Genomic DNA, 26656 nt, shown 5'->3' on the forward strand with positions numbered 1-26656 from the left:
CACTCATTGTAATTACACTTTGCATGATTCTGTACATCGTAAGGAAGCTGAGAGAAGAAAGTAATACAAATATATTTGTGGTCTATTATATTAGCACTTTTATTGCCAAAATATTCCATTTAAATTTTATTTATTTTGTATTTTGGGGGATTGAACCCAAGGGAGCTGATCCACTTAGCTATATCTCCAGCTCTTTTTATATCTTGAGACAAGGTCTTGCTAAGTGGCTGTGGCTGGCTTTGAAATTGCGATCCTCCTGTTTCAGCTTCCCAACTATTAGGATTACAGGCATGGTTAAAATGTATACATATTGTTTGATATAATTGTTTTTATATCAATTCAATAAACGATAAGAAATATTCAAGTATATTTATATGATTATCTTTACACGTATTCTATGCTTTGTGTGAGCATTAAAATTATTCTCTGAATTCTTGTGCTTTCAGCTTAAATAATTTCTTTCATTAATTAATTTTTTAAGTACTGGAGATTGAACCTGTTCTACCTGCACACCCAGCCTTTTTTCTTTTTATTTTGAAACAGGTCTCTCTAATTTACATAGGCTGACTCAAATCTGCAGTCCTCCTCTTTCAGCCTCCCAAGTACTGGGATTAGAGGTACACTCACCATCACATGAGGCACAAATGTTTTATAAATAATTAATCAATTAATTTGTGTGGTACTTGGGATTGAACTCAGGGGCATTTCATCTCTGATCTACATCTACAGCCCTATTTTACTCGTTATTTTGAAATGGCTTCTGCATGTTGCTGAGGGTCTTGCTACATTGAGGAGGCTGCCCTTGAGCCTGCAATCTTCCTGTCTCAGCCTTACAAGTACTGGGATTATAGGCATGGACTACCGCTCCCGGATCTATTTTTGTATTTTAGTCTTTTAGCAATTGAAATAAGGCCATCCTACTGGATTTCTTCCTTTATTGATTAAGATCATCGAGAATGTTAATTATATTGATGATCTCTCTCTTTCTCTCCCCCCTCTCTCCCTCTCTCTCTCCTCTGTCATACTGAAAATTGAACCCAAGGCATTCTGCCTCCTAGCTATACCTCTAACTCCTTTAGTGTTTATTTTGAAAGAGGATCTTTGTAAATTTCTGAGAGTCTCACTAAGCTACTGAGGCTGTCCTTAAACCTGCAATCCTCCTGTCTCAGTTTCCTGGCATAGTCTCTTTTTGTTCTTATTAGAGTTTGTTGAAATTCATGAATATGTAAATCAATTTACAACAAGTTTGGCAGTTTTTTTTAACTATTATTTGAACATTCCAGCTCCTTCTCCTATACCTCTCTCTCTGATACTCTCATCACATATGTACTAATTTGTTTAATAGTGTCCCACATTACTCTATTCATTTGTTTTCTTACTATATAATCTCCATCGATTCATCTTCAAATTTCTTGATTCTTTCTTTGGCTCATTAAAATGTTGAAATTGTTTTGAACCATTCTCATGAAAGTTCTCTTTTTAGTTATTATATTTCTCACCACCAGAATTTCTATTGACTAACTTTTATACTTTGTCTTTACCGACATTCTCTAATTGACAAAGCACTGCCATATTACTTTACTTCCTTAAGCATGGTTTCCTTTCCATTTATTTATTTATTTATTTATTTATTTATTTATTTATTTTTTTTTGTGGTACTGGAGATTGAACCAAAGGGCCTTCTACTTCTGAGTTATACCTATAGCTCTTTATATTTTGTTTTGAAACAGGGTCGGTCTCCTAGGCTGCTGAGCATCTTGTTGCTGCTAATCTGTGATCTTCCTGTTTCAGCCTCCCAAATACTGGAGTTATAGACATGCACCACAGTTTCTGGCTTTCTTTCATCTTTAAATGTAGATTTAATAGCTGCATCAAAGCCTTTGTTAAATTCGACATTCAGGCCATGATGCAAGAATTTTATGTTCCTTCTTTGTATGGATCACATATTCTTATCTTTTTGCATGACCCAATTTTTTTGTTGGAAACTGATCATTTGCGGTAAGTTATGATACCAAATATGGATTATCACTCTCCTCCTTTATTTCATAAGACTATTTTTGCTGTTGTTTGCATGTTTTTTACTTACTTCTTTTAACTCAATCTCTTCCATTGATCTGTTTTTGTTTGCCTGTCCCTCTTGGTATGACATATGGTTGCCATCGTCCACTAATTGCTGGCTGGTTTCCTCATGGTTGTTCACAGTGTATTCGTTTATAAATTCTTCTACGATCTGCTTCAATTAATTTATGCAAGTTTACTTTTTTGAGGTTTGTTATGATACCAGAATGACTGAGAAGCTACCTTTTCTCATAGCTTTTCCTGGTGAATAAATTAGCCTGCAGCTTAGCTCGTTTTTCTTAACTAAGCAATGCTTTTATTTTTGAAAATGCCCTTAAGCTTGAATTTTTCACCTTCTGTTTAAATAAATTTAGGTAGCTTGCTGTAGTAGCACATGCCTGTAATCTCAGTAATTGAGAGGCTGAGACAGGAGGCTCACAGGTTGGAGGCTATCATCAACTAGTGGTGAGATCCTCAGTAAATTGGTGAGACCCTGTTCCAAAATAATAAAATAGGGATGGGAGTGCAGAGTGCAGCTCATAGAGAAAATGCCTCTAGATTCAATCTCCAGTGCCAAATAAATTCAGTTCTTTGGGAAGAGCTTTGGATTTCTCTTCACATTGACTACCTCTTCCCCCTGCACAAAATATCTGAGTCATCACCCCAATTTCTGGCCAGAGGTTGGCAGCTCTGGTCTTCTTGACTTGGTTAACTTATTGTGAAACTTTTGTTCCTTCTAACAGATTTGGGTAATGTCAGTTGAGGCTCCAGCATCTCTTGGTCTATTGTTACTGGCAGCTGGATGGAGAAAAAAAGCCTTTGATCTTTTGGCTTTAATCTCTGAGAATTTAGCTTCTGCAAGATAGATTTGGAGAGCAGAATATATGTTGGTGGCCACTCTCTCCTGATAAGTTACCCTATTTATTGATTAGGAGCTGAGGGGAGCGACAGCATCATCTTAGCTATACCAGCCTAGATTTGAACATAAGGTCAGCTGAAATGATGGCAAGGAGAGGGAATGGTTCACTGCTCAAAGGCCACACTTAACTGTTACTACCAAGTATTAGTGGATTTTTCTGCACAAATATCTATTCATTGGCTATAGTCCCTCAGGATAATTTCAAGAGACCTTAAGTTTGTGTGTGTGTGTGTGTGTGTGTGTGTGTGTGTGTGTGTGCATGTATGTTTGAATAATTTTAGCACTTAGGCTTTTTTCACAGGGGAATAGATCTGTGGAGTTCCTCCCATTCCCATAACACCAAGTGGAATGCTCATTTCTCCTTTACTTTTCATCTTACGTTAAATTGTCTGCCATCAGAATATTTTAAATTGCACACATATATGCCTAGTAATTTTCCCTGTGGAAAAAGACTGATAGATAAAGAATGTCTATTATAATAGCCTTTTTAAAATATCTTAAGTGTTTTATCTTTGACATGAGCAACACAATTATTATTTTCTTCACAGGATTTATATTGCTTAGCATTGTTTTTTGTCCTTCAGCATTTAGATTATTGTTGTCTTATTTTCAATTTCCCAACCACATTCAGCAGTTAGGTAAAACTTCATAAAGAAGCAGAAGAAATCAATCATATGCCGAAGCAAAATTATTTTTAGCCATTACCTCAATGGAGGAGGTCAAATCATATGTATGGCTTTAAGGCATGTTAAATATAATGTTTTGAATTATTAAGATAATTAAATCCATTGTTTAATTAAATAGAAAAATTCCTTATAGTCTATTAAATGAGAATACTAGAAATTTGCACAAAACTTTTTAATTTTTAAATGATTTCTGTAATCTACAGTCCAAACATTTTCTGATTTCAGGATGAACTTTCAGGAATGCACATTAAATTCTACTTTCATTTATTCATCAAATACTCTTGGGTTTCATAACCTCTCTGAGCCATGGTTTTCTCAGCTGCTAATGAGGATAAATAATAAAAATTCTTCCTTGTATCTTGCTACTGGGAGTGACAAAGTAATGCAAATAAAATCTCTTATAAAGCAATATACAAATATTAGAAAACATTGCAATATGTCTGTGTAAAATATCACAGTGACTTACTTAGACTATGTCCCTGCAGGAAAGTACTTTATTGCATAATCTTTGTAAAAGGTGAAATACATTATATTATATTTCAATAAAGCATACATATCAATGTCATTAACGAAGCCAAACATGAGAAGGAAGGGGAGGGAATGGGACTGGAATTGGGGAAGGGCTAATTGGGTGATGTTTGCATGTATATCTCCACCATCCTGTATCCCATTTAGATAAATGATTACAGTATACCAATAAAAATAAAAAGAATAATATCTTATAGTAGAACTCTATTTTTGTTTTTAAAATTTATAAGTACTTCTAAAATCAGTAGCTTGAAGTCACCAAAAAGGCAAGTTTCTTTAACACTAGCAGTAACTAGTTAGATTGAGAGGGAGGGAGGGAGGGGGAAGGAGGGAAGGAGAGAGAGAAAGGAGAGAGAGAACAAAAATATTTAATAGAGTGATATGAGCAAGGCGTGGTGGCACACCCTTGTCAGTACTTGGAAGGCTGGGACAGGAGCGTTTGCAGGTTCCAGGCCAGCCTCAGTAATTTAGTGATACCCTAAGCAACAGCGAACTCCTGTTTTAAAACAAAAAAATAAAAAAGGGCTGAGAACATAGCTTGGAGACAGAACACTCTGGGACTCAACCTCCAGTACCACAAAAAATACATAATATGCTTGGACCATCATAGATTATTTTTAACATTCTGATTTTTAAAATACAGATTCTAGGAAAAAGATGATTATGTCCACCCTTCTTTTTCTGTTTCTTGCTTTGGGCTTCTAAATTCTTTGATTAGTGACAGAATATGATATTTGATATTTATAATCTATATTTAATTAAATATCATATTAATTGCCCAGAAACTATTTTCTTATTTTTATCATAATACATGTTATTAAGGAAGAAAAGAGCCCATTAAAAACTTCTATTTTCAAGCTGGGCGTGATGGCATACCTTTGTAATCCCAGGATTTGGGAAGTTGAGACAGAAGGATCACGCTTCGAGGACAGCCTCAGCTACTTAGTGAGGCTCTCTGCAACTCAGTGAGACCCTGTTTCAAAATAAAGACTAAAAAATAGGTCTGGGCGTGTATCTCAGAGGTCAAACGCCCCTGGGTTCCATCCCCAGTGTCGCAAAAAATAAAAATATCAAAATAATTATTTTCCTTTACACTTCATAAATGTTTGTTCTTTGGCCTTAAAACCCTTGGAGTATATTTTGTAACATTTTTTCACATAAAATAGAAAACACATTTATAAACATATATATTTGGCAGTACTGAGGTACAACTGAGTAATATTAGATATAAAAATTAAATGAGTCTTTATTCATCTGAAATTAAACTTACTTTTATACAAGGATATGAAATGTCTTAAAGTTTAACAAAATATCAGTGTTCACAGGAATTTGTTGACACATTAAAAACAATGAAAATTATTACCAAGAGTAGTCTTATTTTATCATGAGCTTTAATGCTACTCTATATTTCTTCTTCCTCCTCCTCCTTCTCTTCTTCCTCCTTCTCCTCCTCCCTCTCCTCCTCCTCCTTCTCCTCCTCCTTCTCCTCTTCCTCCTCCTCCTCCTTTATTATATTATTATTATTATTATTATTATTATTATTATTATGGAAATAAATGAAACCACAGTTTTTATGTAGACTCTAACACTTATTAAAAGTTAATCCAGAATTTTGTCAGATTACCATACTCTCTCTTCTGATTTATTTATTTATTTGTTTCTTCATTTATTTATTCTTGTACTGGTGATTGAGCACAGAGAGGCTCAGTCCTACACCCCTAGCCCTATTTCACTTTATTTTTTATGATGAAACAGGGTCTCACTAAGATGTGGAAGGCGTCATGAGGTTGCCAAGGCATGCCTTGAAGCTGCTGCCGTGGTGCATTGGTGTTTAATGCCCTATTTTCCATCTCACCATGGCTTTTTGCCTTGAAAATAGCACAATACTCTTTCCTTAAAATATGGCTCTATCTATGGATAAAAACTTATGATGTTTGTATGCTTGATGGAATTAGACAGGGTGGAAAATTGTTATCCAAGTGAAGTTTTCAACAAGAAAACTGAGAAAAGGGCTCCAATTGTTTGATGAAGAGGAAGAACTAATAGAAAGGGCAGAAAATGTTCATACCCTAAAATGACTTAGCTGGAGCCTCAGAGTTGAAGTAAAACACAGAGGTGCTCAGCAGTCTGTTAAGTTGAGAGTATGAAATTACAGTTGCTACAATGAGCTGAAAGGTGTCATACATGACTAGATTTATTTTGTGATATTTGATATGTTTTCCTGAAAGAGTCCATGTTAGGATAAAAAGTCACGTTTTAATTTACCTTCTGGAAAATATAACAATCTGGCTTTTTAAAAACCATCTCACCACTCTGATACAGAATTCTGTTATCTTCAAAATGAGAATAACAAAACTTACCTCAAGGGGTGATGAATCTATGAAATGATAAAATTGCTTTGTAAAGTATAGACTGCTATTCGAATGTTATTTAGTGTAATTATTATCAAACCGTTGGGATATTATATTAATGGCATAGCTTTGTGTCATCTTCTAGGATAATACATATTGAGGCAAAATCCTTATGATAATAATATGCCTATTCTGTGCTTGCTATTAAAGTAGAGAACAACAAAAGTGACTAAAAATACTGCATGTTAAATAAAACAAGGCAAAATAGCATAATGATGGAATATTCAAAGAAGACATAAGTTGCCTCTTAAGATGAGCTATGAAGTATTTTATATGGATTTTACTTCTCTGTACACCTTTTGAAGAGTGCTTCTTAAATATACTTTTATTGGCACATTGTAATTATACACCACAGTGAGTTTCAAAGTGATAGAAACATAGATGCACACAGAACTCTATGTTTCTCTCTGAATCCCACCGGGCTCCTCCCCACCTTCCTAAAGACAGATATTAGTGAGATTGGCAGTGATACCTTCATATATGGACATGGCATTATTTGAACTGTTTTGGTCCTCAATTCTTTTTTCCCGCCCCCATTTCCCTCCCCTAATCCCCTTCCACTATTCTGTGTCTCTCTCTCTTCATTTATTTGAAGTTCTTTTTTTCCCCTATTTTCTCTCTAGCTTCCACCTGGGAGGAAAACACACACACACACACACACACACACACACACACACACACACACACCACAACCCTTGATGATTTGAGATTAGATCTCATTTTCAGTAAAATAACAATGTAAATAATACCTAGAAATGACTCTGACAGAGACATTTTGTACAGTAAAAATGGGCATTAGAATGAAACTTTTTGTAGGGATAAAAAGAATAAACTCCAGGTAAGCAATATATGTATGAGCAGAGTTAAAATATATGTATGAGCTCAGTCAAAATGCTAAGTGTCTCTGCATGGCAAGTGGACTTGGGACTGGCTTTTTTAAAGTTATTACTCTAGATGGCAATAGAAACAAAAATTTACTTTTTGAGTATTAAGTTTTGTGTTTTTAATTATTTTGGAGCTTGGTAAAAAGAAAAAAATGAACATGGAAAATGTGTATTAGTATTTTGTAAAAATAAAGAACATTCATATATAATTTATTCAGCAATTTGTAAAATTTGGTCTTTAAATAATCAGTTAGTCAGAAAATTGGAAGAGAAAACTAGAACCTGGGAAGATGAAGTACTTTCTCAAAACATACTATATATGGGTCTCATGGCCTCTAAGCATCAGTATAGGGTTTTTTCTTTCATTGATGGCAGTAGAAATACCTCATTTTCATTACATAATACTTGTGCTACTTTGTTTAAAGATATTAGGAGCTTGGGTCCTGGCTCTTCAGTGAACTTAACTGTGAACCTGGGCAAATCAACCTCTCTGTGCTTCAGTCTCCCTGTCTTGTAAAATGGAAGTAATACCTACCTCACAGGGTTGTTGTGGGGATTCATTAGAGAAAATGTCTGTAAAGCATCTAAGGTTCTTGAAGAAGGTGCTATATAAATACGAAATAATAAGCGGGGCATGGTGGCGCACGCTTGTAATCCCCGCGCTTGGGAGGCTGAGACAGGAGGATTGCACAGGTTCGAAGCCAGCCTCAGCTACTTAGTGAGGCTCTCAGCAACTTAGTGAGACCCTGTTTCCAAATAAAATATATAAAAAAGGTCTGGGAGTATAGCCCAAAGATAGAAAGCCTCTGGGTTCCACCCCCAGTACCACACACACACACACACACAAAAAAAAAACACTGAAATAATATCTATTAAAAAAACATAGAGATAGTCCCTGGACCTGGGCACCTATTTTTTCTAGCCCGCTGCCTGCCTCCCTCCTTTCCTACTTCCCTCCCTTACTTTATTTCTTCCTTCTTTCTTCTCTTCCCTTCCCCTTTTACTTTCTTCCTTTCTGGTATTGGGGATTGAACCCAGGGGCATTCTACCTCCAAGCTATACCCCTATCCCTTTTTCATTTTTTATTTTAAAACAGGGTCTCGCTAAGATGCTGAGGCTGACTTCAAATATACCATCCCCCTGTCTCATCCTCCCAAGTACTGGGATTATAGGTGTGAGATACCTCATCTAGCTTTATTTCTCACTTTTTTCACCCAAATACATGCATTCAATAAATAACTTCTATGTACAGGTGCAGTTTAATGTATTCTCTATTACTGGTTGAAAGATCAATTTATATATGCAAATTCTCAGATTGTTCTTTGCCAGCTGACACATCTTGATTCTTCATAGATTTGTGCCTGTCTTTACTTACTAAATTCAGAAAGACAAAGCCACAGTTTTATAACATTTCAAATATCAGAGGAAGCTGAAATTGTAGCTGAATTATTTGTAGCATGCAATGTAGTCATATCAATTAAAATAAGGGTGATTTGTTTTTTAATTGGCATATTGTAATCATATATCTTGATGAAGTTCAGGGTGATAGAGGCATACAAATACACAACACTGGGTGAGCCATCCCATGGTTCCCACCCTACCCCCTCCTCTTCTCGCCATGCTAGCACAGTGACTGACTATGTTAAGTTTGTCTATATACATCATGTCCATTGAGGTGCTTCTCTCTCCCCCATATCTCCCTCACTTAGGTCACCTTCTTCATTCATCTATGGTTTCTCCTTCTTTGTCTGGAGTTTCTCTTCTGTGCCATTTTCTCCTTAGCTTCCGCATATTAGGGAGAGCATCCTACTTTTCACTTTTTGTTACTGACTAATCCTACTTAGCATGATGTTCTTCAGTTCCATCCATTTCCCTGAAAATGATGTAATTTTGTTCTTTATGGCTGAGTAAAATTCCACTATGTACATATCATGTAATTTTGTAATCTATCTGTTAATAGACATCTCTCTTGGTTGGTTCTATATTTTGGCAATAGTGAATTATGCAGCTGTAAACGTAGATAGACCTGCATTATTCTGGTAGTTGCATTGTAATTTTACATCATAGTAGGGTACAGAATGTCAGAAAAATACATTCACACAACTCCTATTGCCTTCCCCACTAGCTCCCACTCTCACCTCTCAACTGTTTGAGACTGAAATTGGTAATTCATAGCATTATTTCCACTATTGCATTCTTTATGATTTTGTCCTCACCTCTTCCTTTCCTGATTCCCTTCAGTCATTTCCCTGGAGTCTCTGCTCATCTACCTGATGTTGCCCTTATTTCTGGATATCTCTCTAACTTTCACATATAAGAGAGAACATAATCTACTCATTCTTTGGGACTGGCTATACTCCCTAGAATATTCTCGAGTTCCATTGATTTTCCAGTAAATGACATGATTCTGATCTCCTTTATGGCTAAGTATAATTTCATTATGTATATATACCAAAGTTTTGTTATCTATTGATCCATTGATGGACATCTAGACTTGTTCTATAATTTGTCTATTGTAAATTGTGTTGCCATGCACATAGATATGCAAGCATCCTTATAATATTGTGATTTCATTTTCTTTGAGAAGATGCTCAGGAGTTCTATTGCGGGGTCATATGTAGTTCCATTCCCAATCTTCTGAGAATCCTCCAAACTGATTTCCAAACAAGGGTAATTTCTGATCAATAGCCTACAAGAGGCGACTCAAAGTCATAGCTTAAATCATAAAGTAAAAAAAGACATAAAGAAACATAAACATTAAAAGACATAGAAGACCTATTCTTTTAATCACCTTCTGCACTTGACTTCTTCACTTTGTTAGTCAGAGCCAAATTATCAACTTTAAAAAACATACTGGGAGCCACTGGTGTTACTTGAAATATTTTCATCACATACAAGGCAATTCTGGTAATCTTCACTTTGAAAACTATTGAGTTATTTTGAGCTTTTCTATTTAAGAATAGCATGAAGTGATTGTAGATGATTTTGAAATTTTTGTAAAAGCATTTAAAGATTTCTTCTAAGAAAACTAATACTACTTTTTATTGATCCTGTGAATTTAACCCAGGGACATTCTACATCCAAGCTACACCCTCAGCCCTTTTTATTTTGTAGTATGAAACAGGGTGTTGCTATGTTTCTGAGGCTGGCCATGAACCTGTGAACTTTCTCCTGTCTCAGCCTCCCAAGTACTGAGATTATAGATGTGTGGCACAAATCCTGACCACAAGTACTCTAAAATGCTTTAAATACATTTTTACTAGCTAATGTTTTATAAGAATACCAGGAATCTTTGAATCAATATTGATTTTGTGACTTTCAATGTTAATTGTTGATAAAATAGCTAGAAATGAACAGAAATCCTGGTGTTTGAGTCCTGTTTTCCATCCCCCCACCCTGCCCATAGCTCTAAGTTTGAGTTCTAATGACTTTGAGTGATGATTTGTCCTTTCCCTATATTTTGCTATCTGAACCAAGCTAGACATAAAAAAAACCTGAACTAATGACAAGTTCAGAAGGAAAACCCCAGGATGTTTCTTCTTAATTTTACACAAGTTAGTCATTAGTGTTAATTGTCCCAAATAGGATTTTAAAAAAATCAAGATCCTCTAAACCCAATTGGAGTCTTTGCAACAAGGTGAATCTGCAGCTTAAGTACAGTTATCTAAGTTTATTACTACTTTTTTCACAGGAAGTTATTTCCAAATGAGATTATTTTATCTGGCTACTTTAATATTCTCATTACTGATTATTTTACTTGAAGATAAATATTTCATATGTAAACAAGATGATCTAATAACCATGATATCAGGTAAAACTTCTGAGACATTCCTTAGAATACAATATATTTTAATGAAATGCTATCCATATTTGAATTTCAATTGTTGAAATTTTTTAAGACTGTAAATATCATCACCAAATATGTCTGAGACTTTTTAAATATCTTCAATCATGTAAGATAATTACTATATATAATGACCTCAAAACTTGATAATTTGAATTTTCCTTGTAATTGTAACAGATTCAGATTATATAATTAATCTAGAAAAATAAAGGATTAGACAGTATAGTTTAGAAGCAGTTAACCACGCTTCATCAAAAGGGAAATTGATCTACTATAAGTATTCATTTATTCACATGAACCCACAAAAGTAAGCAAATTAATATCAATCACAAGACATTTGGACAATACTCTTGGAAAGTATAACATTTAAGATATCAAAGTTGTATAAGACAAAAATTACCTGTGTCTGGGATAGCAATTAAATATTTGATTATGTTGATGATAAATTAAAAATTCAATATCATTATTTTGGTGTATCAATGTATTTTGTAACATTTACTACACAAGTTATCTAATTTTATTTTTAATTTTTACATTATTTTTAAATTCTTTATTGGTGCATTGTACTCATCTTAATGGGATAAAAGATGGTAGAGACATACATGCACACATCACCTAATTAGTCCTTATCCAATTCCCGCCCCATTCCTTCCCCCTACCTCTTTAAGTTTGGCTTAATGATTGACTTTGATATGTTTGTTAAAGTAAATCATGTGCATTAGAGGATTTCCCTCTTCTCCCTCCCATCCCCCTCAGTTAGGTTACCTTATTTGCTCATCTATGGTTTCTCCTTCATCTAGAGTTCCTGATATGGCTCACTTTCTCTCTAGCTTCCACATATTAGTGAGAGCATCCTATTTCTTACTCTTTGTGACAGACTAATACCACTTAGCATGATGTCTTCCAGTTCCATCCATTTCTCTGTAAATGATGTAATTGTATTTTTCTTTATGGCTGAGTAAAATTCCATTGTGTACATATACCATACTTTTGTAATCCATTCATCTGTTGATGGACTTCTTGGCTGGTTCCATAGTTTGGCTAATTGTTTGGTTCCATAGTTTGGTTAATTGTGCAGCTATGAACATAGATACACATGCATTAATTTGGTAGTTTTGTTTCTTTTCTTTTGGGTAGATACCCAGAATTGGTATTTCTGAATCATATGGTAAATTCGTTCCCATTCTTCCAAGGATTATCTAATTTTCTAAACTAATAAAGCCATGAACTTTGGTCTTATAAGTAATTGACCCATGAATTAATCCCTTTGTGTGATTGTGATAAATGTGTTTATATGCATTTGGGAATGTGAGGGAAAAAAACATGTGAACTCTTGTTATTTTCTATAACCAACTTTTCTATATATATTTAAAAATATGTTCAGTTTCTAAGACCAGTTTTTACCCGATCTTTTATTTCCTCCTCTGCTTTTTGGGATATAACATAACCATTCTCTTGAGGATAATCTATTACCTGGAAAATGAGACATAACACCCTGAAATATAAAAAAAATCTTTAACAAGTGTACCTTTTATGCAAATAAGCAACTGCTTAAAAATAAGACATGATGACTTTAACAGTATCATTGTCACTGCTTTCTTTGGCAGATTTCTAAAACCAGGTCATGAGTAAATCAGATTCCTTATTGTACAAAGTATACTTTAGACTACCAACCTATACAAACCAAAATTTTCTCCTATAAATTAATTTCATTTGCAGCATAGGTTTTCATTTTGTGTGTCAGGCCAGGAATAAATAAAGAAAAAATTTATGACCGCTACACAGTTATGTCAAAAGAGTCTAGATGTCGTGATCTGATATATTTTGTTGGTATTTTATCTACCATGTTACGTGGGAGAATTAGATAAATGCTCCACTAATACGTCCTAGTAATCTGATTACAAGCACTATTTTAAATGAAAGCTCTCTTTGATCTTAAATTCTGGTTATTTGGAATGAATAAACATTTCCTCATTATCCAACTGGCATTTCCAATTGGCAAGGTTGCATCTATTCAGTTGCATTAAGTAAGGATCTTCTGAGAACTACTGGTCCACAGAACAGTCTTTTGTACACATTATTTAGGCTTATCTTCTTGTCTAGTTATACCAATGAAATTACTATCATCACCTCAGTACAACACCAGTGGTTTTGGAGACATGTTCCAACAGTAAAGAGGTCCAGTAGAAAGCTAGTTCAATGTCAACTATTAGGCATAGGATGCCATTATCAATCCAACTGAATAATGCCCAATTTCAAAAAGCTGAAATTGAGAACACCTGGGAATGTCGAATTTTCTGTGCTATTTGCCCAGCAGTAAGTGGCACTCCTCTCTGCCAATTCATATAATTATTTACAAAAAATAATTGGCATTACCTTTTTCTTCTGTAGCCAACAACCCTGTTAAATGCATTCCATCTGAATCATTTTGGCTCTCTCACAGCTAGCCAACCTTGCTGCCTTCATTTCTTGTGAGTTAATTGACTTTCTTAGCTTTCTATTTACTTGAAATGAAGGGCCAACCTGTTAGCATTTCCAAGCTCAGCATGGGTGGCACGCAGCCTTTCCTATAATGTTGTGGTCTGCCAATGAATTGACATAAATCCTCAATTTGATATCTGAAAATATTCAAAGCAGAGAAAAGATAGAGTTCAATGGTTTTGCCTGAACTCTCCTCCACTAATTTCTATGGATTATTTTTTAATGCTGTCTGATTAATTTTATTTCAAAACTATTAAATTCAATCAAAATGCCTTGGATTTTGGTAGGGAATAATCTATGCATCTTTTTGAAAGAAGTAATTATACTCCTGGAAATAGTTTTCCATTATTCTTTCATTGCTAGGCAATATACAGCTATCATTAGCAACAATTACTCAAACAAATGGGCTATGTTTGTAACTGTTTGACAGTAATGCAAATATAAAATGTTTGTTAAGTAGAATATCAGAAAAAGTGAGGAAATAGGAATCAAATGACTTTTCTTATCGGCTTTGTCATTTTGGTACATAAATTGATGTAAGTAGGCTTCAATTTTCCCATTTCTCTTAATTCAGAGGGTTATTAATAACAGATACTTTATGTTAACTTCTTAAAAGTTTAACTGTGCATAGACAAAAGGCTAGTTCATAGCCTGCCATTTGAGAAAGACTGAGATTCTAAAGGATTTACTATGGGAAATATTATACTAATTATATACCAAAATATAAAGAAATGTAAATGAAATAAAAAGTGAAAAAACTACTTGTTTGCCTGTTCATCAGTTGGGTGTAGAACTGCATTATGGTAGGATCTTATTTTTTCTCTTTCTCTTCCTTAATTTCTTTTTCCATTTTTCTTGTTTCATTGGAATCTAACTAGAATAATCCTAACACATTCTAGCGATATATATAAATTACTATCATAACTCATTCAGGATTAGGAAAATCATTGAGCTGCATTAGTCATACAAATTGAGAAATTCTCAAAATAATACAAAACTGACTTTTGGGTTATAAAGGATATAAAGTAGTTACTTCACTTAAAGCTCAACTTCAATTTCTTACTTACTCTTTTGAGTATGGGCGCATCTTGCTTATAGCATCTCCAAATGATCATTTCTAACTGAGCAGGACAATGTATTATATAGTCGGGAGTTAAGGATCTTGGACATTGGAAGAAGTAAAAAGAACAATGTCAATGAAATGCCTGTTTTTGGACCATTACAGCTCAAATGAAATAAACTGAGATTTAAGTGGAAAAGAAAAAGAAAATTCTTTAATCCTATATTTTCAGGAAATGAATTTGCCAGGACTAACCATGTTTGTGGTTTAGCATATTAAAGCCATTCTAATAAGCTGGAGTTTTCAATTAAGAGCAATGGAGAACCTCAGGATATAAATTCTACTTAGTGGAACCACAAACATTTTAAGCATCTCTTGGGAAGTAATAATCCTCTTTTGCATGTTGCAATAACAAGATGTTTTTGCAGATTATCTGCTAAAATCTTGAAGGCATAAACTCAGATTGACTTGGATGAATTAGATGTTAAAATGTGCTATGTTTAGGAAAATGATTATTTTGTCACAATTTAGGCATCAAAATATTTTGTAAAATTAGAAAACTAATGTAAAATCAAAGCAGAGATATTCAAACATACTTATTATTTTTTCAAACACACTTATAAGTAGAAAACTTGGAATTTTGTTAACTAGATTTAAGATACTATAAGTGTTCAAACAAAAATTTTTATACATCTTCTTCAGATCTAAGGACAATTTAATGAGTGACAATTATGCCCCCTATGTTTACCATAAAAAAGGCAAACTAAGAGAACTACCCCTAGTAACTTTTCAAGTGCATACATAGTGCAGTATTGCAACTATTATACAGCAAATATCTAGAACTTTTTCACCCTTTATAACTAAAACTCTATATTCATTAATCAGCAACTATTTTCTCATGCCCAGCTTCTGTTAAGCATAATTCTACTTTCTGCTTTTTTCTTTATGTTTCTTTCTCTTTCTGCTTCTAGATATTTCATAAAAGTGAAATTATGCAGTTTCTGGTTTTCTGAGGTTGATTTATTTTAGAGAGATAACATCTTAGAGAGATTCAACTATGTTGCAGCATGTGACAGGAATAACGTTGAAAAAGCTGAATAGTATTTCCTTATATTGTGAACCACGTTTTCTATATCTATCAGTAGATGGACATTTAGGTTTTTCACATATATAGCTATCATGTATAGTGTTGCAATGAACATGAAGATGAAAATATTTCTTGGAGATCCTGATTTCAATTATTTTGAATATATATACTGAAATTAGATTGTAGTATCATAGTGTAGTTCTATTTTCAATTTTTGAGTAATTTTTGTGATGTTTTTTATAGCAGCTGTATAATTTTTTTGTGGGTCTGCAGATGGAACCCAGGGACATTCGACCTCCGAGCTACACCCCCTGCCCTATTTTTTTGTTTTTTTAATTTTTATTGGTGCATTATATTTATACATCATATTGGGGTAAAAAAACTTGTGTGGATATACATGTACACATCACCAATTTAACCCCTACCCAGTTATTTGGAAACAGGGTCTCACTGAGTTGAGGAGAGCCTCACAAAGTAGCTGAGGCTGTCTGCAAACCACAATTCTCTGGTCTCAGCCTCCCGGATGCTGGTATTTCAAGCATTGGCCACCACGTGCAGCTAGCAGCTGCACAATTTTACACCCCCACCAACAATATACAAGGGTTCCAATTTCTTTTCATCCTCACTGGAACTTGTCATACCCTCTGTTATCCTAGCGAGTGTGAGCTAATACTTCATTATGGTTTTGATTTGCATTTAATTTATGATAAATGATGCTGAACATCTTACATACCCATTGGGCATTTATTTGTCTTCATTAAAGAAATGTCAATTCAAAAATATTATCCATTTTTAAATTCATAAATTAAAGTTTTTTAAATGGTTACCCATTTTTAAATTGGACCATTTTCATTGCTATTTAGTTGTAGGAGTTTCTTATGTATTTTATGATATTAACCTCTTACCAGATATATTGTTAGAAAATATTTTCTCCCAATTCATAGGTTGCCCTTTTGCACTGTCAGTTACACCTTTTTTCTAAACAGAAGATTTTTAAGTTTGATATTGCCCATTCAACAAAATCCTTGTCAAGACAATTTTTATAAAGTTTTTTCTTATGCATATTTTAGGACTTTTATAATTTTAAGTCTTATTTTTATCTTTAATTCATTTTATTTGCTTTTTGTTTATTATGGAAGGATCCAACTTTATTCTTTCGCAAGCAGATATCCAGTTTCCTTCACCGATTTTATGTAAGAGACTATCTCTTTCCAAAGCATATTCTTAGTACCTTGAACCTTTTCATTACACATATATTTTATGCTATAAGAGAAATGATACATTAGTATAAATATTGTTTATTGTAATTTCTTGTAATGTATGCAAGAAGAAAAATATGCAATTATACCATCATTTAAATTTCCTATATGATTAACTGTCCATTCATTCTTTGCTTTTTTGTGTGGATTTAAGTTATTCTGGAGTGTCACTTTCTTACAGCATGAAGGTTTTCCTTCAGTATTTTTTCTTTTTTTTCCCTCCCTTCCTTACTTTGTGTGTGTGTGTGTGTGTGTGTGTGTGTGTGTGTGTGTGGTACTAGGAAGTGAATTCTGGAAGCATTCTACTGTTGAGCCACACACCCAACCCTATTTTATTTTTTATTTTGAATAGGGTCTCACTAAGTTGCAGCGGGCCTCATCATAAGTTGCTGAGACTGGCCTTGAACCTCCTATTTCAGCCTTCCAGATACTAGAAATACAAGTGTGCACCAGCATGCCTAGCTAGTATTTTTCTTAACATGAAATATTCTCTTAGTTTTTATCTATGAATTTCTTTATTTCCTGTTCATTTAAAAATATAATGGAGCTGGGCATGGTGGCGCATGCTTGTAATCCCCGTGCTTGGGAGGCTGAGACAGGAGGATCACATAGGTTTGAAGCCAGTCTCAGCTACATAGTGAGGCTCTCAGCAACTTAGTGAGACCCTGTTTCCAAATAAAACATAAAATAAGTCTGGGAGTAAAGCCTCTGTGTTCCATCTCCAATACTATTTATATAGCAAATAGCTAAATACATTATGGGGAACAATATGATATAAAGACATATAACAGACAATTTCACTTCTTCCTTTTTTTTACCTGTGTACCTTTTAGCTTTTTTTACTTTTGGCATAATTGCTCTGTCTAGGGCTTGCAGCATTCTGTTGAAATGATGAGGGTGTGGTGAGCCTCCTTGTCTCATTCCTGATCTTAGATGGAAAAGGTTCTACCTTTCACTCTTTACCAGGATGTTAGCTGCATGCTTGTCATATATTGCCTTTATTATGTTGAGATATGATTCTTCTCTACCTAATTTATTTTAACAAGAAACAATGCCAAATTTTGTCAAATGCTTTTCTGCGTCCATTGAGATTGATCATATTTTTGTGCTCCATTTTGTTAAGGTGATATGTCATATTGCTTTATTTGTATGTATTGAATGATTCCAGCAAAAACCTAATTGATCATGGAGTTTCATCCTTTGAATACAGTTTGTTAATAGATCATTGAAGATCTTTGCATCAATGTTTGTCAGGGATATTGGCCTATAATTTTATTTTCTTGTAGTGTCCTAGTCTGGCTTTTGTATAAGAGTAATGTTAGCCTCATAGAATATGTTTGAAAGTAATTGTTTCTCTTCCATTTCTTGAAAGAGTTTAAGAAGGAATGAAAGCTATTCTTTAGGTATTAATAGAATTTACCAGTGAAGCTATCAGATTCTGGTATTTCTTTGATGGGAGATTTCTTATTATTTACTCAGTTGACTTATGCATTATTGGTCTGTTCAGATTTTTTTATTTCAAATTTTATTTTATTTATTTTTTAATTTTATAGAAAGTAAATGTTATACATTTAATCTGTATTTGGTGTCCTCCCCCCCCATTTTTCCTTCCCCTCTCCTGACAATTCCCAGGCTAACCTTACTATATTCATACTTTTACACCTATTTGGAAGTAGCCCCTCATTAATCAAGTTCAGCCTCCTACTTCTCTTAGCTTTCCATTCAAACTTTGCTGAGATTTCCCTTCCATTATCTGGAGTCCCTCTGGTATCCCCAGTGCTCACTAGTTTGGGCATATTAGAGGAAACATGTCCCTTCTCTTTCTGTGTTTGGCTGATCTCAACATAATGCTTTCCAGCACTTTCCATCTTCTTATGAATGACATGATTTTGTTCTTCTTGATAGCTGAATAGAATTCCATTGTGTGTATTTCCCATAAATTTGCAATCCACTCATCTGTTGATGGGGACCTAGATTGTTTCCATATTTTGGCTATTACAAATTGCACTGCTATGGATATAGGTATGCATATGTTGCTATAGTTCTCTGTTTTCAAACCATTTGGAAAAATACCCAGGAGTCGTAAAGCTGGATCATATGATGGATCTATTCCTAGCTTTCTTAGGAATCTCCACACAGATCTCCATAGTGGCTGAACTAGTTTGTACTCCACCAACAATGCCAAAGAGTTCCTCTTTCCCCACATCCTTGCCAGCATTTGTTGTTATTTGACTTCTTTATGCTTGCCAGTCTGACTGGGGTTAGATGGAATCTCAGTGTAGTTTTGATTTGCATCTTCCTGATGGCTAATGATGAAGAACAACTTTTCATGAATCTATTGGCCATTTGTATCTCTCCTTTTGTAAAGTGTCTATTCAATTTGCCCATTTCTTGATTGGGTTGTTTGTTTTGCTAGTGTAGAGTCTTTTGAGCTCTTTGTAAATTCTGGATATTAGCCCCCTATTGGAGTGGTGACTGGTAAAGATCTTCTCCCATTCTGTAGGCTTCCTCTTTAGGTTCTTGATGGTTTCCTTTGATGAGAAGAAACTTTTTAGTTTGATGCTATCCCACTTGTTAATTCTTGCTTCAATTTCCTGAGCTTTGGAGGTTTTGTTGAGAAAGTTACTGCCTGTGCCTATATGTTGGAGTGTTGAGCCTATGCTCTCCTTTAATAACTTCACAGTCTCAGGCCTAATTTCTAAGTCTTTGATCCATCTCGAGTTGATTCTTGTGCATGGTGAGAGGTAAGGATTTATTTGCATCTTTCTACAAATGGACAACCAGTTTTCTCAGCACCATTTGTTGAAAAGGCTGTCTTTTCTCCTGCGTATGATTTTGGCCCCTTTGTCAAAGATTAATTGACTGTAGGTGTGTGGTTTTGTTTCTGTATCTTCTATTCTGTTCCACTGGTCAGTGTACCTGTTATTGTGCCAGTACCATGTTGTTTTTACTACTATTGATCTACAGTATAGTTTGAAGTCTGGGATTGTGATGCCTCCTGCGTGATTCTTATTGCTGAGAATTGCTTTGGCTATTCTGAGTCTTTTCTTTCTTCATATAAAGTTTATGATTGCTTTTTCTAGGTCTCTGAAGAATGTCGTTGGTATTTTATTGGGAATAGCATTGAATCTATAAATCTTTTTTGGGATAATGGCCATTTTGATGATATTTATTCATGGCAGGTCTTTCCATCTTCCAAGGTCTTCTTCAATTTCTTTCTTTAATGTTTTATAGTTTTTGTTGTAGAGGTCCTTTACATCTTTGGTTAGGTTTATTCCTAGTGATTTTATTGGTTTTGAGGTTATAGTGAATGAAATTGATTGTTTTATTTCTTTCATTGTGGATTCATTGTTGGTGTAAAGAAAAGCCACTGATTTCTTTAGGCTGATTTTGTATCCTGCAACTTTTCTCAATTTGTCAATGAGCTCCAGAAGTCTTTTGGTTGAGTTCTTAGGGTCTTCTAGATAAAGGATCATGTCATCTGCAAATAAGGATAATCTTAATTCCTCTCTTCCTATTTGAATTAATTTGATTTCATTCTCTTGTCTTGTTGCTGTGGCAAGTCTCAAGGATTATATTGAAGAGGAGTGGTGATAGTGGACATCCTTGTCTTGTTCCCAATTCAGGGGAAATTCTTGCAGTTTTTCCCCATTGAATATAATATTGGCTTTGGGTTTGTTGTATATTGCCTTAATGATGTTGAGGTATGTTCCTTCTATTCCAATTTTCTGTAGTGTTTTTAACCTGAATGGGTGTTAGATTTTGTCGAATGCTTTTTCAACATCTATTGCTATAATGATGTGGATTTTATTTTTTTATTTTTTATTTTTTTGCGGGTTTGGGGATGGAACCCAGGGGCATTCGACCCCCGAGCTACACCCCCTGCCCTGTTTTTTATTCTTTATTTTGAACCCGAGTCTCACTGAGTTGCAGATGGCCTGACTAAGTAGTTGAGGCTGTCCGCGAACCACGATCCATTGGTCTCAAATTGCTGGGATTACAAGCGTGTGCCACCATGCCAAGCTCTGAATTTTATTCTTGATTCTGTTTATGTAGTGAATGACATGTATTGATTTTTGTATGTTGAACCAGCCTTGTTTTTCTGAGATGAAACCAACTTGGTCATGGTGTATTATTCTCTTGATATGGTTTTGAATGTGTATGGCTAGTATTTTGTTTAGAATTTGCATCTATGTTCATTAAGGATATTGGTCTGTAGTTTTCCTTTCTTGAGGTATCTTTATTTATTTTGGGGATTAATGTGATACTGGCCTCGTAGAACGAGATTGGGAGAGTTCCACCTCTTTCCATTTCCTGGAATAAGTTATGCAATATTGGTATTAGTTCTTTACTGAAGGTTTTGTAGAATTCACCTGGAAACCCATCTGGGCCTGGGCTTTTCTTTGATGGAAGAATTTTTATCGCCATTTCTATTTCATTGTTAGCTATTGTTTGGTTTAGGCTTGCTATGTCCTCTTGGTTCAGTTTAGGTAGGTTAACTGTATTTAGGAATCTATCAATTTCTTCCACGTTTTCTTGTCTATTGGAGTATAAATTTTTAAAGTAGTTTCTGATAATCCTTTGAATTTCTCCACTCTCTGTGGTGATTTCTCCTTTTTCATTTCTGGTTTTAATAATTTGAGTTGATTCTCTCTCTCTCTTTTTTTTTTTTTTTTTTTTTGGTTAGGTTGGCCACGGATATATCAATTCTATTAACCTTTTCAAAGAACCAGGTTTTTGTTTTGTTGATTCTTTGAATTGTTTTTTTTTTATCTCTATTTCATTTATTACTGCTCGAATTTTAATAATTTCCTGTCTTCTGCTGGCATTGGGATTGGACTGTTGCAGTCTTTCTATGTCCTTGAGTTGTGTCAATAGGATCTGAAATTGGTGATTCTGAGTCCTTCTTATGTGGGCACTCAATGCTATAAACTTTCCTCTTAATACTGCCTTCATAGTGTCCCATAGATTTTGGTAAGTTGTGTCTCTGTTTTCATTTATTTCCAAAAATTTCTTTATTTCTTTCCTAATCTCTGCTCTTACCCATTCATCATTCAATAGTGTATCATTCAATCTCCATGTATTTTCATAGTTTCTTTTGAGTTTCCTGTTGTTGAATTCTACTTTAATTCCATTATGGTCTGAAAAGATGCAGGAAATTATATTACATATTTTGAATTTGCTGGTGCTTTCTTTGTGAACTTTGAATAGTTGTGTTGATGGATATAGTAGTTTTGGTTGGAAGTTATTTTCTTCCAAGTTCTGGATCACATCATATCAGTCTCTCCTGGCATTCATGACCTGGGTTGTATAGTCTGGGGTGATACTTATTGTTTTGACTCTGTATGTCACCAGACCTTTTGTTCTCACTGCTTTTAAGATCTTTTCCTTTTACCCTATGTTAGTCATTTTGACTATTATGTTGCGTGGGGAGGTCCTTCTTTGATCTTGTCTTAATGGTGTTCTGTATGTCTCCTGAACATGAAGATCTATGTCTCCTTCCATGTTTGGGAAATTCTCTGAAATAATTTCTGTGAAGAGATTATGGATGCCCCTGGTCTGTACCTCTTTCCCTTCTTCAGTGACTTTTATCTGTAAGTTAGGATGTTTCATGTTGTCCCAAATTTACTGTATATTTATGTTCTGTTGCTGTAATGACTTCTGTAAACTACTGACTATGTTTTCAGTTTTGGATGAACTGTCTTCTAACAGTGCTAGTCTACTTTCCATTTCATCTAATCTTCCAGAATTTCTTTCTATTGCTGACTTCATTTCATTTATTGACTCTTTCATTTAATCCCAGATCTCTTTCTGATTCTTTCTTAGTATTTCTAACTCATCTTTCATCTCCTCTAAATTTGTTTTAAATCCTTTCATCATATTGCAGATCGAGATTTGGAACTTCCCTTCTTGCATTTCTTGTAGGTCAGTATTCATGACTTCTGTCATTTCTCCACTATTCCTGGTTCTCATATTTTCAAAGTTCTCAGGCCTGCTTTTCTGCTGTCTTCCCATCATTTGTGGGTATTATTTTGAGTCCAGTCTTAGTAGTAGGGATTAAGAAAAGTCAACCGGTAAGCACTACTTTTTCGAGTAGTGGCGGTTGGGTGACGGTGGAGTAGCTAGGGTGATGGGGGCAGGAGTCAGGTAAGGTAGAAAATCTGATTAGGTTGTGGAAGAATTTACATATAATAAGGTTGTATCCATTTGAGAATGGGAGAAGTTTAGAGAGTAAGGCTGTTGTATTTATTGGAATATATAAGTATGGAGATGTGAGAAATTTTGTGTATTAAATACAGAGATACATTTAGGGGACAAAGAGAAAGTTTTGAGGGAAGATAGTATATAGCCTAAATTGAAGACTTTGTAGAAGGAGTGGGGGAAGGGAGCAAAGACAAATGGATAAAGAAAGAATATAAGGTACAAAGGCTAACTTTTATATATCATGTATAGACAGCAACTTTGACAAAAACAATACTGCCAAGAGAGAACAGAAAAGATCAAGAGATTAAACAGGATGAGAATAAAATAAAATAAAACAAAACACTAACCACCATATATATAAAAAAAGAAGAAACAAAAACTTATCCCCCCAGAAAACCAAAAATCAAAACAAACCCAAAGACCCAAAAAATAATACATACAATACCAAACCGCAAAAATAAAAAAATAAATATAAAAAGATAGCAAAATAATAACATAAATAAAAAATAACAGTCCTACTATGTTACAAATTTATGGTGAATGGGCCACTGTCTTGTATTTGCTTGGAGCATCCCCTTGTGGGCCTGTGCAGGTATCATGCCTTTAGCGCCCTTCTGTGATACCTGAGTTGAGATACCCTCTGAGCACAATGGCACTCACAGTTTCCGCACTCACTGTGTGCTCGCTGGGGTCCCCTGGCTCTTCTGAGTTCACGCTGTTACCTGGCAGTCCAATCTTTGGTTCTGAAGTTCTGGCAGCTCTTCTGTATCCCGCTGACTTTCTGCTTCCGCGGTTAGCAGGTCTGCTTCCGGGTCGCTAAAGGTCTCTGGGCACGTCTGCGGGGCCGCCTTTGGTGGGCGAACAGTGCCGCTCAGGAGCTCCTGATAGCTCACAACTTCAGGTATTGGAACTCTCTGGCCACTTTCAGACTCTAGGGCCTCTCTCGGAATGTTACAGTCACAAGAGTCGTGTTTGGGCCAGCCATCCTATGGCTGCCTGTGCTTGTACCTGCGCCTGCAATCTGCCGGTCTCCTGTGTCTTCAGCTCACTTTCTGCTTTCTTTGTGTGTTGTTGTGAATCTTGCAATTCAGTTGTTGGATTTCTTCTGCCGTAGTCCCCAAGTCTGTTTTGGGTCGTACGCTGAATTTTTTCTTTATTAATACACTTCTGCCTCAGTAGTTGAACTTAATTTGCTTCAGATAGTGAGATATGCTGCGTCTCTCCGTTGCCTTCTTGATCCTCCTCTTAGAGGAGAAGCAGATGCCTCCTTGGGAGGGAGCCAGTGCAGGGCAGGAAAACCTGCAGTGTAGCTAACACCTAGAAAAGTGGTGCTACCTCGAGAAGCACCACCAGATATTCTCAATGAAGATTGGGGGGGGGGATAACACCCAGTATAAGGGTTTTCATTTCTAATGTCCTGTCTCTGTTCAAAACTTCTATTTCCTTATGATTCAGTTCTGGTAGGTTGTATGTTTCTAGGAATTTATCAATTTCTTCTATATTAAGACATTGCTGGTCTATAATTTTCCATAATATTTTCTTATGACCCTTTATATTCTGGGGTATCAATTCTAATGTCTCCTCTGTTATTTCTGATTTCACTTATTTGAATCTTCTCTTTTTCCTGGTTTAGGTAAAGGTGTATCCATTTAGCTTATCTTTTTTTTATTGGTGCACTGTAGTCTCACATCATAATGTAGATCATGTTGACAATGGCATACATTCACACAATACTTGGTGCCCCCCACTTCCCCTTTTCCTTCCCTCCCAATAATGAGTGTCCAGGTTGATAATGTTATATTCACATGTATACACATAGTTGAATATAGATTTTACATTAATAAGCCTCAGCCTTCTTCCTCCCCTCCCCTTTCTTCCTGGAATCGCTGAGGTTTGCCTTCTATTATCTCGAGTCTCTCTGGTATCCCTAATACTCCCTAGCTTGAGCACATTAGAGAAAATGTATGTCCCTTCTTTTTCTGTGCTTAGATAATCTCACTTAACATAATGTTCTCCAGGTCTTTCCATCTTCTTACAAATGACATGATTTTGTTCCTCTTTATAGCTGAGTAGAATTCCATTGTGTGTATTTCCCATAATTTTGCAATTCATTCATCTGTTGATGGAGACCTAGGTTGGTTCCATATTTTGGCTATTACGAATTGTGCTGCTATGAATATGGGTATGCATATGTTACTATAGTTCTTTGATTTCAACCCCTTTGGAAAGATACCCAGGAGTGGTAGTTTACCTTTAAACAAACCAAGTCAGTTTTCTGTATCTTTTCTATTATTCTTCTGGTATCTATTTCCTCTATAATATTTAACATTTCCTTCCTGCTGATAACTATGAGCTTGATTCTTTTATTTTCTAGTTCCCTTAGATATAAGGTTAGGTCACTTATTTGAGAACATTTTTGATGTAGGAGTTTCTTGTTATAGATTTTCCTCTTAGATTTTCCTTTGATGCATCTCCTAAGTTTTGGCCTGTTGTAGTTTTTTTCTTTTTTTGTAGCATGGGGGATTGAATATTGGGAAGCTCTAGAACTGAGCTACACTTCTCAGTCCTTTCAATTTTTTTTATTTTAAAGAAGGATCTTACTAAGTTGCCCAGGCTTTCCTCAATAATGTGATCCTCCTCTTTCAATCTCCCAAATCTTAGGATTATAGTCATGTTCCATGGTGCCCAGATGGTATATTGTATTTTCATTTTTCACATTTTTGCACTGTTGGAGATGGAACCAAGGACCTTATGCATGCTAGGCCAGTGCTACATTACTGAGCTACACTCCCACACCCATCAGCCCCACAACTGTTTTCTTCTGCTTGATCTAGTGTGCTGTTGAAGCTCTCTACTGCATTTTCAGTTTAATTTTTCTATTCCTCAGCTCCAAAATTTCTGAGATTTATGTTGTCAATCTCTGTTTAGATTTTTTTCTGTATTGTTATCCTGATATCTTGATTTTGTTAAATTGGTTGTGTTCTCTCACACTGGGGTTGTCTTCTTGGGAGTGAAATCTCAGGATGCAGTGCTGCTGTGAAGGCTGTTGAGAACCCTCAGCAGAGAAGCCCACTGGGAATCTTGGTGATTCCTGCTTTACAGCTGATACTAAAGGAGCCCATCTCTCTTCTTTTTCCACTATTATCTGTAGATGTCTCATTTATTCCACCCTTCTTAGAAATCCAAGTGGAATTAAAATGAAAATGATCATTCAGACAGTATCTGAAATGTAGAT

Source organism: Muscardinus avellanarius, assembly GCF_963383645.1.
Source record: "Muscardinus avellanarius genome assembly, chromosome: X".
NCBI lineage: Eukaryota > Metazoa > Chordata > Mammalia > Rodentia > Gliridae > Muscardinus > Muscardinus avellanarius.